Source organism: Lissotriton vulgaris, chromosome 2_1 (genome assembly GCF_964263255.1).
Source record: "Lissotriton vulgaris chromosome 2_1, aLisVul1.2, whole genome shotgun sequence".
Lineage (NCBI taxonomy): Eukaryota > Metazoa > Chordata > Amphibia > Caudata > Salamandridae > Lissotriton > Lissotriton vulgaris.
In genome coordinates, this window is record NC_141687.1 from 1,842,076,599 (window position 1) to 1,842,097,655 (window position 21,057).

The 21,057-nt window shown below is 48.4% G+C and overlaps 1 long non-coding RNA gene across 1 annotated transcript; it reads left to right on the forward strand.

Moving 5' to 3' along the window:
- The first annotated feature begins 2,230 nt into the window (after positions 1-2,230).
- LOC147733381 (uncharacterized) lies at positions 2,231-2,617 on the forward strand. Its single transcript, XR_015308724.1, has 3 exons — positions 2,231-2,308; positions 2,400-2,482; positions 2,568-2,617. It is a non-coding gene; the product is annotated as an uncharacterized LOC147733381 (long non-coding RNA).
- The last annotated feature ends 18,440 nt before the right edge of the window (positions 2,618-21,057 follow it).

Here is a 21,057-nt window from a genome sequence, read left to right on the forward strand (position 1 = left end):
CAGTGGGGTAGTGACTAGGGCATAAACCAGGCTTTGGTCAGTATGAATAATTTGATATCTTGGTTGTGTTTAATAGATGAGACAGTAGTTTAATATTGCTGTTCTCCAGATTTGTACTGCATCTCTCATGTGACAAATTGTTGCAATGTATCCTGGGCTCCGGGTAGGAGCCGTTGGGATTGCAGTATGTCTACAGTTTCTAATGTGTATGTGAGCTTGTAGGCGAGGGCCCCTAGACCGGATTTAAGGGTCCCATGGGTCAAGTGCCTAGAGCAGAGATTGTGTCAGTGCTTGCGTGGATAATCAGGATACGAAGCAGAATCATCAGAAGACAGAGATGAGCTACTACTGGGAACATAAGATCTTGCAAGGTGAGGACCAGCTGTGGATTTAGACAAATAGGCAGCAACCTTGGTACCATCTGAAATATTTGCAATGAAGATGCCTGAACCTTAAGAGGACCAGGCTAAAGAAAGAGGATGTACGAGAGAGAGGAGTGATGTTGAAGTAAGAGGAGAGAGGCAGATAGAGATTTCCAAGTTGGTGAATGCGTTTGAATTTGTCAAAGACTTGAAAAAACAATTTGACGATATATGGAGGGGAGCAGATGGTGAAATTACCTTTCATCAACATATATTCTAATTTATAGAAAAAAATATTAGAATAGCCTGTGATTGCCAGTGTGTTTTTAGGATTAAGGGTATTGACGTTCTTAGTGATGTCAAGTACACTACAGAATATGTCTATTGATGGATATATCACACAAAAGGTTATGGGAGGAATGATTTCAGATATTAGTCTCAAGTCCCTTTCAATAGCTTTGTGTGGCATTCCAAACCCGTTGTTTTTCATCCACTGTGCCACTCTAAACAGAGACCCGCCTTATACACATCAGCGCTGACTCTGTTCCTCATGGAAACAGCCCATCCTGACCTACCAGATAAGACCTCCTCCAGATGAATCCCAAGACTAGTTTTGCTGTCTTACAAAAGAAGTTGAAAAGGTTCTTTTTGATTTCAGACAAAGCTGCTGGCTGTGCTGCATCTGTTGGCAATCTGGTACCTTCCAACCAACAACTGCCAGAGTCGGAGGAGTCTCACAGCCAGCCCTATCAAAGTTCCTCACAACTGTCTTGGATGCCATCATCAGCTTGGTACCCCAGTACCTTCACTACCCCCACACTGCGCAGGAACAGCTGGAGACCAAGCAAGGCTTCTATGCCATAGCTGGGTTCCTGCACGTGTTGGGGGCAATCAACTGCACACATGTCCTACTTGTGCCCCCTGCCGACACTGCACACAATTACCACACTAGAAAGCACATGCATTTCATCGATGTGCATGCAATAGTGGACCACCGGGGACTCTTCACCAATGTCTTCGCGCCAACTACCAAGGCAGTGTGCATGATTCCTAAATCTTCTGACAGTCCATCATCAACTGGCGCATCCAGGATGGCACCTACGGAATGCTCTGCTCGTTGGTAAGTGCCAAATGAACACACCACACACCCCAACTCCACAATCATGCAACTCACAACTCTGGGAATGCACACGATACAAACTCACATACAACATGCCAAACAACATGCCCACCCACGAGACATGACAGCACAACTTACAGCGGTAACCTGAGCTAGTCATGTACATGAGCCATCAACAGCATGGCACCTCAGCCACATAATAGCAGAATGTGGGGAGAGTTGGGAACCAGGCATGTGCGAAGGAGGCAAGTGACCCATGAATGAGAATGTACACAATGCCAAGTGTGGCGTGGATCCGCTAGCCAGACTGCAGTATGCAGACCACAAAGAAGGTTTCATTTTGAATAAGAGATTATGCACCATGTTCACAATATACAAAGGGGGTAATATCATGATATTTTCCCATAGAGCCCCCTGCAAGAAGGACAATTGAAGGAAGTCCATATCACTACAGGAGTAACGAGGGTTTAACCATATCAGGAACTTATATCCAATCCTATAAGGTGAGAGCCATAACGAATATGGAATTGTAAAAAATGTTTTTATAACCTAGAAAGGGAATTGATCAATGTACATTCATGCTTTTTCTAGAGTTGGAATCAGCAAAATTTCAAAATATAAAAACGGTAAACTGGGAACAACCATACCAGAAAGACCTCAAGGAAAATAGGTGAGCGAGGTTTTTTGCGGCTAATGGGTTGAAAAATAATGGAATCATGCAACTAAAAGGAACTATTCTAATTCTTCCAGATTAAATACATCCAAATCACTGAGACAACCTAATAGAAGCCTACACCGATATAAACGTCTGATTACCCTAACTAAGGTGTGTAATAAGACAGGATTACCTAGTCAGAATAACTCACAATGAAAGTAAGGAGGGGGAACTCAATATGTTATTAACTGCTTCCCTACAGGGCAGAATTGAACATAACTGCCAGAGAAATGGAAAAGAATATACACTGCGAGCAATATTAAGTGCCTTGCTTAAACACAAAAGGTATGAGTTTGGGTGATCATAGTATGCCTAAAATCTGACACCTAGATTAATGATCCAGCTAACAAAAACCTTTTTTTGTTGGTAGAGCGAGACTTCAATAAGCCGCCAAAGAAGTTTTACTTCAATCAAATGTCCTGAGCAGAAAGGGATATTTTTAGAGGTATGCAATCTCATTGATTGCGTGGTATTGAAGTTAAGGGAAATGAATGTATGCATGGTTATATGAGCCTCTATATCCAAGTCCATATTGATCATTAAGGGGGTTGGTTCCAAGGGTCACCATAGTGTTGTAATTGCATAGTAGGACCACAAATAACGATGTACAAGCACAGAAAAGAGTGATAAAAAAAGTGATAAAAAAGAGATAAAGTTGTTTAACATACTGTGAATGTACTCTTACATTGGTATTTTCTGTTTACAGATATATGTGTACATCAGAATTGTCCTGAGGAAGGTGGGGCATATTGCCACAACCACCGAAACGCGTCGACTACCCCGTTGGGATGTATTGATTTTGTACATTTTATTATTGTTATTTGCTACTGCAATTGATGTCTTTGAAAGTGTGTTGACCTCTGTACTCTTGTGTCTATAAATTTGACCAAAAAACACCGAAATCTAGGTACCCCTGAATAGACAGATATTGTTTTTAACCAATTGTGATGAATTCATGTCTTATAATGTATCAAATACTTTTTTAAACAAAATCTTTTTATAATAAAAATTCTGATGTTTTTGTACATGAAATAGTTTATGTCTTTGTGGTTCTACTATAGCATATAATTGTTGAATAGGCTAAATGGAAACATGTTGTGATGAGCGAATGACTTGGTTCCCCATTGAAATCAAAAACCCAGGGAACATTCAATTCTTTTTTGCATTTATTACCCTGTTCCTGTGGGTATGACTAGAAGGGTACTCTCTTTCTCTTTTTTAACCATATTCATGTCGACATACACTGCTGGTGTTTGGAGTGTAGTGGACAGTCGATGCAACCATGTCACCCTAGCCAGTGGGGAAGATCGCGGAAATGTAGCATGTTATGTCCCCCACTGTAAGCGTGAGCGGAGTGGGCTGGCCCGCCGTACACCAGGCCAGTGTAGGGGTGTGAATAAAAAGCAAGTACAGGCACATGCATCAAACTGTAAAATAGCGATTTCTAAATTGCAAAAAATAAGGAATCGTAATTTAGAAATTGCTATCGATAATGCATGAAGCCATCCACGAAAAAATATAGATTCGTTAATAATGGCAAAAATGATTAGCGAGATCCCAATTGCGATGGGCTAAAACAGAAAAATACTATTCGTGATATCGCTTTTAGAAAAATCGCAAATAGCGAAATGGCTATTGCGATTCCGCAAAAAGCGTGTCGCACTGGAAGCATGCTGATGACATCACAACCAGAAAGTCATCCGGCCCATGCTTCATTCAGTGCCCAGAGGAGGTCAGAGGAGGAGGAAGAGTACTGGAGTTGAGCTAAAACACACCCAAGTATGTTTCTATGTTTCCTGCAGATTTCTGTGCCCCAGGATGGACAAAACAGCATCAGATGATAGTGCCACACCCAGAAAGAGGAAGATGAAATTCAGTGAGAGAGAACCAAAGAATCTCATTGAGGAGGTCTGCAAGAGCCATGACAAGCTCTTTGGGAAAATGTCACTCAAAGTGCCTAGGCTGAACAAAGAAGGATATGGATGCACATAAAGACCAAGGTGAATGCTGTGGGTGTCACCCACCGCAGCATTGATGACCTAAAAAAGCGGTGAGGGTGCGTGGCTAAGATGGCGGCGGATAAAAAGGACCTGTTTTGAAGTCCCTCCGGCGCCGCTCGTGCATCGCTTTGTACTTAGCCCCTACTAGTGCCCATCTGTGCTGGCCGCGGGGGTCCAAGGGCCGAGAGGTGGGCGCCGGCGTGAGGAGGAGGCTGGTGAGCTGAGGCCGCCGCCTCGGTCCTCGTGGTGGCGGACGGCCGAGGGGCCTAGCAGGAGTGTGTGACCTGCCCTCCTGTCTCTCCACCCCTGGCGGGGCTGCTGGTGACTGAGCCGCTTCAGTGGGGCCCCGTGCCTGCTGGCGGCGAGGCGGGGCCTGGTGAGTGCGGCGGCAAACCCAACCTAGCAGGTGGCGTTGGTGAGGCCTGTGGAGCTGCCACGGGGGTGAGTGCCCTCGAAGCAGGCTGCCTCTTCATCTGCTGTCAAACCACCGCGCTCTGAGGATAATGAGGCGCCGGCAACCAAGGCCTTTATGTTGGAACTCTTCTGCGCCACAAAAGAAGATATCTTGGAGCCTCAGATTTGTGTGAGATGCGACGCGATGTGGATGCTGTCGGTGAGCGAGTGGCGACGTTGGAGGAGCATGACCTGGGGACCGCAGAGGACATCCACCAACTTCAGCAAGATGTTCTTTGCCTCACGGAACAGAATCTAGACCTTCAGGCGCACGCTGAGGATTTAGAGAACCGGTCCCGGCGGAACAATATTAGAATCAGGGCGGACCCGTGGAAGGGCGAGGGTGACAACCTGCGTGAGTACGTGGAGGCCCTTTTTCGGCAGTCCTAGGTGAGGAGGAGGTCCAGGACATCCAGATGGATCGGGTCCACCGTGTTGGCCTTCCGTGTGGTGCCAGAGCTCCTCCCCCGGACATTTTAGTATGTGTCCATGACTTTCAGCTCAAGGAAAAGATCCTCCTGAGAGCCCGGGATCTCAACCCCATACAGTTCCTGGACCACAACCCAACGCTTTACCAGGATCTGGCGGCCTCCACCCTTGTCAAACGTAGGGACTTTAAACCCATCACCACTCATTTGCGAGAACAAGGCATCCCCTACTTATGGGGCCACCCGTTTAGGCTTATCTTCAAGTTCAATGGCAAGCTGATCCAGGTTCGTTCTTTGGACTCAGTCTTTGAGATTTTGGGACTGGAACAGGCCTCCTCCGTGCATGAGGGCAGCAGGTCGCCTGCTAGGCAGCACAGGCACTCCACAGAATTACAGCGTGTAGGGAAGCCCTCTACGTCAGCGAAGCCGGATGTGTCCGCAAGTCAGCTGAAGAGGGAGGCTGCTGTTACCTCCGTGGCACTGGTAACTGATAACTCTGGGGTCACCTGAGGCCCATTAGTTTGGCACTAGTGGGGTCTGTATCTGGCGCCGGAGGATGACGGCTCTCCAACAACTGATTATTACACTTCTATGTCCTCGGAGATCTATGTGTCCTGTATCAGAAATCGGAGGGGTGTTGCGGAGGCGCCATGTGCTCCTGCTATTTGGGCCTGTTCGGCGGACTGTTGTTGCTTTTGGCGAGTCTGTGTCTTGTTTCATGTGGGTTTTTCATGTGGTTGGGGTTAGGGAGAGGGTGTGGCTGGGGGTTTGGGGTTGTTTTGGGGGCTCCACACCAGCTATAGGGGGACTTAGGCGAGGACCCTGGGTGCAGAACGAGTGCTGTGGCACCCTCAGGGGCGCTGGCGTTAGGACTTGCAATCGCTATCCCCCCCCCCCTAGGTATCGTGGGTAGGGACTTAAAGTTTGTGAGCCTCAATGTTAGGGGTTTGAATAACCCTGTTAAACGCTTGGCTATCCTCCCCCTCCTCAAGGGTGTGGGTGGGGATGTGTGCCTACTGCAGGAGACTCACCTCCTCTCTAAAGATGTTAAGTGCATGGCAGATAAATGCTTCCCGCTGCAATTATGGTCCTCAAGTCCGGCTAAGAAACATGGGGTGGCGATTCTTTCTAGCTCTTGTGCACCCTGCAAGACACTCTCTCAGATTGTAGACATTTAGGGGGTGTTTCTGGCTGTTCGCATCCAATGGGAAGAGACACAGCTCACAGTGGTGGTCTATTTATGCTCCGAGTGAGAGACAGGAGCCTTTCTTGAAGGTGGCCCTGTCCGAGGTGTTAGAATCGCCAGATGCCTCGATTCTGGTGGGTGGTGATTTGAATATTGTGATGGACTCGGGGTGGACAGGTCTGAGCAGTGGTCCCATCAGGTGGGGGCAAAGTCCCAGGGAGGGATGCAGTGGCTCTTGGAGGGAGGGTTGCATGATGTATGGCGCGATTACACCTACTACTCTGCAGCTCACAAAACGTATTCACACTCAGACCACTTTTTGGCCACATCCTCCCTCTTACCTCATCTCTCAGCAGCTGAAATCACACCCCGCTCCCTGTCAGACCATGCCCATGTCTCGGTTTTGCTCACCTCCCATAGTGCTCGACCGCCACCGGCTGGCTGGTGCCTTCGTGACTCCTGGCTACACACGGATTCAGTAGTCTGGCGGATACGGGAAACTGTTGTTCACTACCTTGCCGATAATGAATTGGAGGGTACACCCCTAGCATCAGTCTGGGAGACCTTGAAACTGGTGGTGCAGGGAGAGTTTATAGCGCTTGCAGCAACGTATTCTAGATTGCGCAAAGAGAAGCGCGCTGAACTGGAGAAGGAGGTCGGCGGCTTAGAGGTGATACATAAGAGGACGGGGGCCCCGAGAGTCTGGAGGGAGCTGGAGACGAAAAGATGCATGTTAAAACACCTTGATCTCGATAGAGCTGCCCATGCCTTGTTGCGCTTGTGGCACAAGTTCTACCTTAGTGGGGATAAAGGGGGGAAGATGCTGGCGAATAAATTGCGGTCACGAACTCAGCTGGCAACTGTTCATTCCATTAGAGACTCCCAAGCAGTTGAACACTCCACGGATGCCCTCATTGTGGACTCTTTTCGGCAGTTCTATCAGACTTTGTACAGAAGGGAGGAGGGGCCTCTAGGGGAATAGCGGCTTATTTAGCATTGTGTGGCATTACGCCTCTGTGTCAGATGTCGGCGGATGCACTAGATTCTGCAATCCGCATAGAGGAGGTCATATCCACGATTGCCAGGTTGAAGGTAGCTAAATCCCTGGGGCCAGATGGCTTCTCTGCCCTATTCTATAAAACGTACTGTGTGGAGCTGGCTCCTCTTTTAACCCGTCTTTTTAACTCCTTCCTTGGCGCAGGGGAGGTGACTCCCTCCATGGCTGAGGCGGCAATCACGGTCATCCTTAAACCAGGAAAAGACCCTAAAGATTGCGGTACGTATAGACCGATCTCGCTGCTCAACATAGATGCAAAACTGTTCTCGGGTGTGCTAGCTGCGAGACTCAGCCCCCTTCATCGATGGGATCATTGACCAGGATTCATCCCAACGCGCCGGGGAGGGGGGGGGGGGGGAGAGGGTTTGGGGCAATAATACCAAGCGACTGCTACACCTAATAGATTTGATCCAGCGCTCTCAGACTCAGCCTTCTTCCTTTCTATTTTCTATTGATGCGGAGAAGGCCTTTGATCGGGTCGATTGGGATTATCTGTTTGCTACTCTCAAGGCTTTCAAGATGGAGACAACTTCTTGCACTGGCTTCGGTGCCTTTATGCGGCACCTAGAGCGTAGGTGCGGGTGAATGGCTGTAAGCCAGCCCTCTTCCCCATCACCAGGGGAACGCGACAGGGATGCCCCCTATCCTTCATTGATTTTTGCGCTCTATATGGAGCCTCGCTCAACGCATTAGTTCTAACATGGGGATCACGGGTATCAAGTTTGGCGCTGACACTCACAAGATTAGCCTATATGCGGACGATGTCATTCTGTCGCTCACCCAACCCCACTCCTTACTGCGATGTCTGTCAGCCGAACTCCTTGAATTCCAAAAGGTAGCGGGGTTTAAAGTAACTTCTCTAAATCGCACATCCTTAATGTCTCCCTCCCTGACGCAGACGTGCAAGACTTACGGCAAGACTTTGCCTTCCAGTGGGTGCACTCTGAAATCTTATACTTGGGTATCCGATCGTCCCTCTCCATCGCTAAAATGGTCTCCCTTAATTATAGACTGCTTATTGGCCAAACTGTCAAGGCCCTTTCTGACTGGTCCCGCCTCAACTTAGCTTTGTACGGGAAGTTGGCGGCGGTGAAAATGACTGTGCTCCCGTGGGTCCTTTATCTGTTCCAAATGATGCCCTTGACTCCCCCGCCGGGTACTCTCTAGAAACTGCAGGGGCCCCTAATAAGTTTTTGTGGAACAATAAACGGCCGCGGCTTGGGCTGTCCCTTGCTACTGTCCCAAAGGTGGCGGGCGGGCTGGGGTTTTTCCTGCTGACGGCTTACTATCAGGTTTCCTCCCTCGTTACATAGCAGAATAGAACAGGCCCCTGTCTAGCAAGCACTGGAACTTCATGGACCAGACGGTAGTGGGTTGCAACATTTGGCGGGAATTGTGGCTACCGCGTAAGCACAGGGAGTGGGTCCTTTACTCTACACCTGTGACTTCCCCGGCCCTCAAAGCATGGGACCAATTGGCGCAGCGCTGGGGATGGACTACCTTTCCCTCCCCGATGACTCCTATTGTTGATAATCTGGATTTTCTACCGGGGTGTGCGTCTCCAGTCTTTCATCGATGGCGTGAGGAAGGCTGTAAGAGGGTGGGCTCTCTCTTTGACCTTGAGGGTCTGATTCCATTTGCCCAATTACGTAGGGAGTACTTCCAGTTACCGGAGTCTGATGCTTTCCACTACTCGCAGTTAGCACACTGGGTGACGCAGCCATCCAATTTCGCTTCCATGTCCCGCCCATTGTCGGTGTTTGAAAAATGGTTCATTTGTAAGAAAGATGACTGCAAGATCATATCTGAGCTGTATGCATTGATCTTGCACCATCCTTAGAAGCAGCGTACGAAGTCGCAGGTCCGTTGGGAAACAGAGCTGGGATGCCCCTTGACGAAAAAGGAGTGGGAAAATATCTCTTACCGTGTGCACCACACTGCCTCTAACACTGCGAATACTGAATCGGCCTATAAAGTGGCCGCTTATTGGTACTATACCCCAGCGTGCATTAAGACATGGGACACTGCAAAGTCAGGCATCTGCTGGCTGGGGTGTGGCCTCTCAGGGACTTTGGTGCGTTTACTGTGGCATTGCCCGAAGCTGGTGAGATACTGGGGGCGGTCCTGGATGACCTGGATGATGCATTTCAGATTAAATTTCCCCGGGCCCCTGAACATGTGTTGCTGGGGCTTCCCCACCCTAAGTACTTTCCCTTGCGCTCGCTGAAGGGTAGACAGATTGCACTAGCTTTGTTAGCTGCACAACAGGTCCTTTTAGCACAATGGGGTTCCCCGGCCATTCCAGACCCACGGGATTGGTTATTAAGACTTTGGCACACTTTGGCTATGGAGCGCCTCTCCCTGGGTATGGATAGGAAGGGCAGCGACTACGCCAAGCTCTGAGGTCCTTTCTTGCGAGAAGTAACACGCCCGAAGTATCTGCAAGTTCTGCACCTCATTCCTTTAGAACCTCAGGGGGCCACACATATTGATTGATTGCTTGTTGTTAGTGAGAATTGGCGGGTCCTGGAGTTTGGATGGTAGAGTTCGAAGCTGGTGCGGAGTGGGGTGGGGGTAGGGGTATTGGGCGGTGGGGGTGGTTTTTGTTTGTGTTTTATGTTTATTTTTCGATTAAAAGTGGTGGCTAAAGCATTGCAAGGTTGCTCTTACAGCTTCGCTCTCGCCCTCTTGGTCGCCCTCCGGGTTGTGGACCCAGACGCTGTGCAATTGCTATGAGAGTATGACCTGCCGACAAGCTGATGTAGGCAGCTGGGCTGTGTAAAACATTGCTTCTCCACACAATAAACAAATTATTGACTCTAAAAAAGCGGTGATACGACCAGCGGAGCAGTGCCAAAGAGCGCATTGCCGAAAGGCTGAAGGAGGCAAGTGGCACAGGAGGGGGCTCATCTACTGTGCCCAACAACACAGCCCTGGAGGACCTGGTGGACAATTCAGGCTGAGGCAGTGGTTGGAGTCACCCAGCTGGTACATCCAGCACAGCAGGTACCCCACAAGGTAAGATACATACACCCGGGCGAAACACAGTGTACAGGTCAGACTCCAGTCCACATTTTCTCTCATACACCCAATGCATCATAGGAGTTGTAGGCATGTCAGTCAAGTGGGCATTCCAACCAAGCAATGGCAAGCAAAACATGCCAACACTGCATGGCAGTCAGTGTTTGCAGTCAGTGATTTAATGTGAGCCAAGTATGCAAAATGTAACACAATAGTAAGAATAACATAAATTAACATTGCACTGTTTCACATCACAGATGCAGCTGAGGCAGACTCTGAAGATAGTGATTGCCTACACATGTCTGAGACACCTGCTGAGACTGATGTGAAGACTTCCGTTGCCCCAGTATGCACACCACCCGCACCCACAAAACGCAGGGCCCAAACCCCCTCACTGCAGCCAATGGAATCAGAGCTGTCTCCTGCACGCATTACAGGTACCAGCCAGCCTCGTGTGGCAATACGACCTACACCACAGGCACAGGCCCAACGTAGATGGCGGTGCATGTCAAGGACCCATATTGCTGCACATGAAAACCAGGCTCCGAATGTGTTTATGGCGTAGAGTCCCAGATATTACGTGTGTAGCGCCTGCAGGGATGACAGATGGGCTCAATACAGCTACAGATTTCCAAACTTGCCAAGAACATCAGCATAATGACAGACAGTGTGCGTGAGCTGACTACAGCAGTTGTTGAGGGGAATAGGCAGACAAACTCAAGCCTACAGGAGCTCACCCGGGCGATGCTTGAGGGACAAAGCACAAAGAGGAGAAGGCATCGCCAGAGCATGATGTGCATGCCAGCCTATACAAGGGCCAATAACAAGCTCTGCAACACCCCTCTGCTGCTAGCACGTTGCTCCGTGGCCATGCAAATCGATCTGGGCTATTACTGTGGGGATATTGCCAGGGCACTAGGACAAGTGACCACTGCTGTGGAACATATCCAGCCTTGGACTGTGCGGTGGCATCAACTTGACAAGGGAGGAGGGGAGTGAGGAGGCATCCAGTCTTAGCAGCCTGTCGGTGCCAGAGACCACTGCCTGGAGGCACAGTTCTCGCAGCACAACATCTTCCGTTACACGTCAGGGTGATGTGGCTGAGGCAGGCAAACAGTGACTGGGGGTGCGTGGCAGGAGGCGCTAGCCAGGTATGTCCTCCTTTGTTTGGCCATGGTGACGTAACCATGGTCAATAACATCCTAGTGATTGCTATTGAGTGCGTGGAATTGTTAATTCAACTTTATACCTCAATGCAATCACTGTTATAATTTGCACAAATCTCTGTGTGGCTAAACATTGATACATGGGTTCATGTTAATAAATACTTTTGTGTTCGCCATTTGTAAATGTAAATGTATTTGAGCTTATATAGCGCACAGCTACCCACTAAGGGTTTCCCGGCGCTTGCTTAGGGAACCCGTCCTGGTATTCCCCTGTGAGATAACCCCGGCAGGGTATCCACAAGGTGAAAGCCAGGCATCCCGCCGCGAGGGGCCGTTGTGGAGATTAAGCAAGCTATTGCCCAGAGTCGCAGAGTGTGAACCCGTGAGTCGAGAAGGCACCGGAGCGAAAATTATCGAGTCCGTGGAATTTTTGAGCCCAAGACCCGCCGAGGCAGGGAATTGAACCCTGGTCCAGAGCCGTTCTCAGCTTCCGGGTCTGCCGCCTCTATCCCCTGAGCCACACTTCTACGTGTTATATCTCATTATTGCCTACCTCAGAAATAATGTTGGGTGATGTGTGCATGTCTCCTTTGCCCTTCTGCTGATTTCACCACATGCGCTTGTCGGTGTTGTGCGGGTGGTTGGTTGACCCCATCAGACTCATTGTCGGACATCTCAATGTGAATGCCACTTCTGGTGGCAATATTGTGCAACATGGTACATGCAGCCACGATCTGGCAGCAGGTCTCTGGACGGTACTGCAACGCTCCACCAGTTTTATGTAGAATGCGAAAGCAACTTTTCAGTATTCCAAACGTGCATTCAATCACATTCCGTGTGCTGATGTGTGCAGCATTGCACCTCTGCTCAAGTGGTGTGGCTGGGTTTAGGTATGGTTTCAAAATGTAGTTCCGCACGGCGTATGCGCTGTCACCTACAGGGTGGAAAGCAAAGGGTTAGCCACAGTTATGCATTTACATTTGTTTGTTTAATGTTGCGAATAGGTATATGTGTGTACCAAGTATATGTCCTTCGCCAAATTCACCCCATATCAGATGCGTGTGGATGCCACTGTGTCGGAATATATAGGAGTCATGGGTGCTTCCAGGGAATTGTTCCACAATGTCCTTTATGATATGCTTTGCATTGCACATTGATCGCGGGATAGGATTTCCTTGTCCTGAAGATGTATTCATTAGCTGCTGTGGGACAAATAGGGACATGCGTACAGTCTATGCAGCCGATCACATGAGGGAATTGTGCTCCCTGGTAAAAGTCCAGTTTTGTCTTATTCAAATCCTGTGGGGTTGTGGGGAAGGGGATGCGGGTGTGGATACTTGTCATAATGGCGTCAAGAAAGGTTTTGAAAAAGTGTGATAGTGAGCTTTGTGATGCCCCTCCAGCTACTACCCCCTGGAAACTGCCTGAGGCAAGTAGGTGCTGGCAACATAGGACCTGTAGATGTGCGGGATAGCATGGGGATAACTACGGGTCTGGCGCTGCATTAGGGGTTCCAATTCTGCAATTAGGTGCATGATCATTGCACCTTTCAGCCTGTACTTTTCGTAGATTTCATCCTCTGTTTGTCCCAGCAATGTGATGCGCACTCGGAAAATCCTCTCCTGTATTCTCCCTCTGCTCTGGGCTGTTGCATGGATCCTCATCCTCCTCGCCATCACATAGAGTGCTGACATTGTGAAAGGCTTCAGGGGCCTTCTGAGTCAGTTTTAAAGGATTTCTGATTAGTAGCACCTGTGCAAATTCTTTTTTTTTTTACTTTACCACCTGATTGTGATTCCCCTTATTCTGCACTTGCTAATTTGCGATTTTCCAGGAAATCGCTAATTGCGAGTTTACATGCATTGCATTGCGATTCTTTAAATGCTAATCACTATTTGCGGTGGCTGTTGTGTGACTAGCTATTAAGGATTCGCATTATTGGTTCTCGCAAATTTTGTGAGTCCTTATTTTTGCGAATCTGTTGTTTTTTTGGTATTTGGGTTCCTGCACTGGAAATTGTTGTTTTGCTTTCGCTAATGGTCTATTTGAGCGATTCGCTTGATGCATGTGCCTGGTAGCTCTGAGCGGGGTTCTCTTCCAGAATGCCTAACGTGTCTGCCAGGGCGGCGCCTCTCACCTCGCCACGAGGCCGACGCAGTGGACGGTGTTGCCTGCGATCCTGTGCGCCTGCGGCACTCCGGGCCGCTGGTCCCCTAACCCGTCTTGTCCGCCCCTGCGCACCCAGGCCTCCACTGCTCACCTGGTGACACCAGCGTGTGTCAAAGAGAGCCCATCACATGCCGGTGCAAGCTCCAAGCCCGAGGCCCGCGACCTTGGCAGCCTCCTCAGACCATAACGGCCTCTGCAACACAGGCCAGCATTACTCCTTTCTCATTGACGTACTCCACCGCTGCCTCTGGCCTACTCTACGGTCAAGTAGATCACACATGTGGGACTGAGTCTTGATTTCTCAATGGCAGAGTTCACATCATTGCACGCAAGAAGAGGTGTGAGAGGAAGACACGTTTCAATCTGGAGGAAAAAAGGATCATGGTTACTGAGGTGATCGAACACTACCAATAACTGCTCTGGTGTCACTAACTGTGTGCATCGCAAGCCAACAACACGTGGTTGTGGGCCCTTGCTGACCGCTGGGGTTGTCTTCACCATCATGTAGGTGATTCTGACTTGGTGGTAAAAAGTGAGACCGCTCCATTTGCCTGTTTATGCCAGCTTCTGCCCTCTGCATCATGTCCTGTAAGGACACCTTCCACTGTCCCCCGCACCACTCCGTGACAATTACCTTTGACATCAAGGAGGACCCACAGCGCTCGCGTGGCCCTACCTCAGTGCACCGCAAGTCACCGTCTCGTGGCGGTGTGCCTGTGCCGACCACTGTGCATCTGGGGCCTGTAACTCTGTGCAGCTCAAGTCATGGACCCTGTCTGATAGAATATCGATTGGCCTCTGGGTCGATGGCCTTGGGGACTTCAATGCCATGTGTCTGTGGCCATGCCCTTTCCGCTGCCTCCGGCCTCAACTGGGGTCCACCATAACTCACGCATCAAATTGAGTCCTGACCTGCCCGGACATCGCATCACCGCAGGATGCACACGCCACCACCACCAGGACCACCTCCAACCAACAACTGCCAGAGTCGAAAGAGTCTTACTGACAGACTATCAGAGTTGCTCACACCTTTTGTGGATGCCATCATCTGCTTGATACCCTGCTCAGCTCTTCAGGTGCCACCGTGCCACTAACTCAGTGCACCACAACTCATGGACCATTTCTGATTGAGTTTTGTGCTGTGGACAGCTCATGCAGCAATGTCACCTCCGTCAGTGTGGAAGACCTGGGACGATGATGAGGAAGATGATGCAGGTGTAACACAACCCACTGCAGCTGCAGCACGAATATCCCGAAGGGACGCAATCCGAGACAATTTATTCACATGAGCACACTCAGCTCTAGGGCCCCAACCTCAGTGCACTGCAACTCACGGGCACTTCTGATTGCACATTGGTTGACCTCTGTACTTACTCCGGCTACCACCATGATGCTTCACAGTTGTTTCTCTAATGCTGGTGTTTTCTGTTTCCACTCTAATAGTGATCACTGTTCAAGTTGTTGCTAGCACCAACCACTCCATGAGGGCTGGCTTACACTCACCTCACACTGTACATCTGACCCTGGCAATAAAGATGCCGGGCGCAAGTGCCCGTAGCCAGTTCCACAAACTATCTGAGTGTGTCCGTGTGGTCATAATGTATGAATGAGGGTCCAGGCCATACAACATTAGATTGTGCTGTATACAGCGGACGCAACCATGTCACCGCAGGTAGCTTTGTCGTTCCCCACTCAATATGTAAGAGGAGTGGACTGGGCTTGCTTACGCAGGTCTAGCGTGGGGGTGTGAATGTTTATCCCGGGGCTCTGGGTGTGATTCAGTACTGGAAATATGCGTATGCATGTGTCTCTGTTGCAGTGTGGGTCTCCGTTGGGGAGTGTAAGTGGTCCCTGACCCATGTATGTGATCTAGTTTGGCTTCCTTGAGGTCGAACCCCACCTGCCCCTGTTTAGCCACCTCCTTCTGTCAGTCTAACACCTGGCCTTGGAATGCGATGTGTGTTTCGGTGAGGTGCTGGGAGTCAACCGTGGTGGTGGGTGCTTCCTACTGTGTGGTCTGTGCAGGGTTTGGGGTCTCCTCGATGCAGCTGGGCTGTCCTGCTCCTGGAGGTGGGTTTGCCTAAGATGCCCGTGAGCTGTTGTAGGGCATCGGTGTCGAAGGTGTGGAGGTCCTCTTCAGCATCACTGATGAGTTGTCTGGTCTGCTCTGCTGCAGGTGTTGTGTGTCCCTCTGCAATGTGAAGGGGAGATGCATTTTGACATTGTGTTCACATGTATGTTGGCACATTTTTCAAGTTTACATACAGACTGTATGGCAATGTACATTGTGACTGGGAGGAGCTGACTATTTGATGCAGGACAGTGGACATTTGGATTACATGACGAGTGTGATGTTGTACACGTACATTTTCATCTCACAGTTTCCTGCTATGTCAGATGTGATTGGACAGTGTCTTCGCACAAGCGGACCCAGTTGTGTCCTCTGTTCTGCAGTGTAAGTGTTACACTTTGTGCCACATTGTTGTCAATTTGGATGTGCTGTTATTGCTATGTGTGTGTGCTGCATTGTGGGAGAGTCGCCCCTGAAGCTGTGATTTTGCTGCCCATTATCCCTTTGAGGCAGTATGCCTTTGACTTTTGTGCTTTTACGTGCTGAAATGTTGGCGACTTGGGTCATTTGTGCTCTTGGACGGTTATTGCACACTTGTGCATTGTTTGCCTGTAGATGTATTGTTGACGTCAGGGGTTGTTTGTGCACATGGATGTGTCAGAGTGGGACCTGCTCCTTTCCGGATGTGGTCCACACCCAGCCACCTCAGTGTTGTGGCGTGCACAATGTCATGAGGATTGTACTGCAGCCATGCTGATCGTCATGTTGTGTCACTTGCATTGTCAGTGTGGCTCACAAATATGCATCTTTGCTAGGTTTCACACGTGTGCATGTGTTGGTTGTTAATCCAGTATTTGTAGAATGCGAACAGCTACCCAAAGGCATTCCGTCGCTGGGGGCCATCTGGAAGATTAAGCAAGCTATTGCCCAGAGTCACATGGTGCTGGGCTGACCTGCCGCCGCTGCCGGGGATCGAACCATGAGCCCCAGATTCCAGCGTCAGTCGCCCTGGCCCCGGTGCCACACCTCTTCCCTTGTGGTTGAGGTTGTGGGATTGTTGATGTGTGGGGTGGGACCCCTTTGGGAAGATGGTGGATGGGGGCCTACTTGGTGTTTGTATGTGTACCACGGGGATCAGGGACATGATCCAGGGTCATTGTGGGTGTGCAGAGTGCTACACATCGTTGTGCATATGTGCCATTGTGCCCATCTCCCCCGTCCCCCCAGTCCCTGGGTATTACTAACCCTGTTGATGTTGTGTCAGGTCATATCAAGCTGTGTCCGGACTCCCAAATACTTTCACCATCTCCACACTGATGACTGTGGCCACCCATTTCCTCCAGCTCCTCCTGTGGTGCAGGATTCCCACCTCCCGTTGCCGTTGCTGCCTTCCTGTTGGCAGCAGGTGTCTGCTTGGTTTGGCTTTTCACATCATGCCAGCACCTCTTGACCTCCTCCATTGGCCTCCTTGACACTCCGACTGCATTCACGTTGTTCATGATGGAATGCCATATTTCCGTTTGTGTTGCCAATGACACAGTGGAGGTGACATACAGTTGTTGATCGTGTTCTGTCACCTCTATGATGATGATCCGATTTTCCTGCGGACTGAACCTTGTCTTTCTGTTCCTCTTCTCATTGGCCTTCCCCGACCCTGAGGTTCCTTGCTGGTGGTCTGTGGGGCTCGCGTTGGCCTCTGCACTCGGTCAGGGTGCCTCCATGGTTTTTTCCCTTTTTTTTGTCCTGCTTTTATGGTGCATTTTCCCGCATGACACGTGGGAATTGCAGGCCTGTCGCTGGTTATCGCAGGTTTTTGTATCGCGATTGGCCGCATTGCAACTGTTTTCGTGTTTCGCATTTTTGCGGCGTCACGTTAATTTTAACGCAGTCATTTGACGCGTTATCGTGAGATTATCGCATGGTACCGCCATGTTGAGAGTACAATGTTAACACAGCGTTATTTCCCCGCAATGGACTGCGATGTGAAGAGTTGCGTTAAGCTGATTTAAAGATAATTATCACACTTTCTTGAGAATATCCCACTTTGTGTTAAAAGTGTGGCAGTGTAGTGTGATATCTTGTAATTTTGAGTGGACAGGAATTCCAACCATCAGATGTGGTTGGTCTTCCTCCATTGCAGTTGCAAGTGAACCCTTGCCTTAATTATGTAAATAAATACTTGTTTTTACTGCACATTTGAACAATGTATCAAACAGACCTCTAGCTACAGCAAGAAACCGTACCAGTCATTATTAAAAAATCTTTGCCTTTGGCACAGGCCCCGTGCTAACATTTGTGTGAGAATTTACTGGTGTGCAACAGATAAAGGGTCCCTAATTCAATTAAATTAAATTGTCAAACCGTATTGTGCATCAATAAATCGTCAGGGTAGTTCTCATTCCATACTAATGTGGAACACCGGAAATGGCCGCCATATTCAATGGTCATCCATGAGGAGCAGCCAGCATGTGGTCTTGCAGGGTATACTCGCCTACCTGGCACAAGCCTGGCACAAACAGCAGGGGAGAACCCTGGAAACCCATCTGCTTCAGCAGGACCCCTGTTCGCTAACAACAAAGAGTTAACCTACGTCACCCGGGCGCCTTTCCCCAGGTTCTGACCTTTAAACATCTGCCACTGCAGAACTGGAACATCGCATACAGACAGAGATGAAGAGCAAACAAACATGATTGCTGACAGTGACGCAACATCTGTGCTCCCCCTTGTGGCAAACTGACCCGGAAATACTAGGAAAAGGAGTGACTGTAGATGTGTGCCCAACCCTCTTAAAGTAAGGCAAGGAAGAGGGAAGAAGTGCTACTGCTGTGGAGTGGAAATGAGTTCACACATGCACACCGGCCTCGACGCCACTTTTCTGTCTCACTGACTACATGCTGAACATCAATTCAAAGCTAATGGGGCCAGAAACAGCCGACCTTTAAGGTGCGCCTCATTGTTACAAACGTGTGTCCCTGTGTTTACTTTTCAGTACTGTGCAAACTCTGTGATAAAAGAAGTTGGATTTGAAACTTCAAGCACGACTGTGCTTCGTGCCGAGGCCAAATGGAGAAATTTGCTGTTCCAGCCAGTTGACTCGGTCCTGCAAACGCTCTGTCCTGTGCTGTAAAAGAGGTGCACGGTGCCTGTACAGGGGGATATTTCTCCCTCATTCCCGTCTTCCTCCCCTGATAAGATGTTGAAGCGCTTTTCGGAGGGTAGCATGCAACTCTGCAACCTAAACAGGGTTCGTGGGGAATTAGTATAACGATATATGAAATTAATGTGAACTGTGGGCATGTTAGTCTGTTAGTTGAATTGAAAAGGATAGTGGAGTGATGAAAGAGGGAAGGATCTAAAAAGTGTTCTTTTAAGCTCATAGCAGTAGGAGGAGGTTTGGGAAGAGTCAAGGGGAGGTGGAGGGGTGAAGAGTCAGAGGGAAAGGTTTAGAAAGGCTATAGTGAAAGAGGTATGAGATATTTGCAAGGAGAGGTAGAGGAGGGATGATTCTAGAAAGGGTTATTTTCGGGGTTCATAGTAGGAGAATGGGATTTGGGAGAGTTAGAGAGTGGAGGTAGAGGGTATATTGTGAGAGGTATAGGGTAAGAAGTAGGGTAGTGCATTGGCGAGACTAGTAGAATGAGGTTTGAGATGAGTCAGAGAGTGGAGGTAGAGGATATATTTAGAGAGGCATAGGGTGAGATATAGTGTAGTGCATCGGAGATGCTTAATTAGAAGGAAAGTTATAAATATAAAGATACATAAGTACTTGGAAGTTATTTATTTCTAAGGAAGATGATATATGTAGATTTAAGTTGTACGTAATACGATCAGACTTTCAAGTGTTGCTGTACTTTAAGTTAATTTATTTAGGTTTTTGTGTAACTCAGTAGTAAAGCAATTGTAGATAATAGTTATGATAAAAGATTTACGTATTTATGCAGTCACCTATAAACATGTTGAAGATAGAATATTAAAACTGTAAACAATATGTACATTTGTTAAGCAGAACTAACTAATATCTATATATTTATAAACATCATTATTATACATATTTGTACAAAGCAATACACATATGTAGGTATACATCTATAATCCAAATAAATGCTTATATACAGTGGGATATGCTGTATATTTTTGTTTGAGTATGGTGCTTATGTGGGCACGAGCCAACGCTTGAGTAGTCTTCTGAAGATAAGCTGGGGGCATATAATTAAGGCAGACGAAATTACATTATCGCCGCTTTTGCGGCCGTTTTCGGCCGCAAAGCGGCGATAATTCCATCGCCCCATTAGCAAGCTGTCGCTAGCATCAGTTAGCAACAGCTTTTAGGTGATAGCGAACGGTTTGGGGCCCGCTTTGCATGTCAGCGATATTTTATCACTAATGACATGCAAAGTGGGCGTTCCCAACTAGTTAGCGACTGAAAGCAGTCGCTAACGTCGCTCTCGCCTATTAGCAAGGCAGGAGTAGCGATAAAAAAATTTGCCCTAAGCGTGAATATCGCTGAAAACTAACGCCTGCTCAGACCAGTTCTTAGCCTGTATATCCAATGGGAGATGGATATTCAGGTTAAGCCCCTATTGGCGATGATGCATGAATATCGCTGGTTATCCAGCGATATTCACGCATTTCACCGCTATCGCCGGTTATTTTATCACATTGGAGATAAACGTTGTTAATAGCACGTTATCTAGGCGATAAAATCCGGCGATGCTTGGCGATAAAAAAAATTATGCTAAGCTTCTTTAGTGTTGTGCCTAAGCAGAAAATACAAACGGCCACATGCATCATCGGGACATTTTGCGATTCCTTATTTGCGAAAAATAGGGAATCGCAAATAAGGAATCGCAAAATGGGATGGTGGGATGCATTAATTTATTCGCATAATTTTTGCGATTCGGTGAAAATCACAATTTTTACCGAATCGCAAGGATTATGCGAATTCTAAATTACGATTTCGCAATTCCCATTGATTCCTATGTACCAAAAGGCCCATAGGAATCAATGGGAAGGCATTGACATTTTGCGAATTTCTATTTGCAATTCGCAAAATGTTAATGCATTACATGGGTGCAGGGGGGGTTCAAATGACCCCCCCTGCACCCCTGAAATGCATTTTTAAGTGCATGTTTCACACACACAGGTCCTAAGGACATGTGTGTCTGTAACATTACAGTGTTTAAAATGCAATTTTGAGCATTTTTAAACTTTTTCGCAAATTACCACGAGGTTCAACCTGGTAGTAATTTGCACCCCCTAATTGCGAATTCGCGATTTAAAATGCAATCGTGCATTGCTTTTAAGAAATC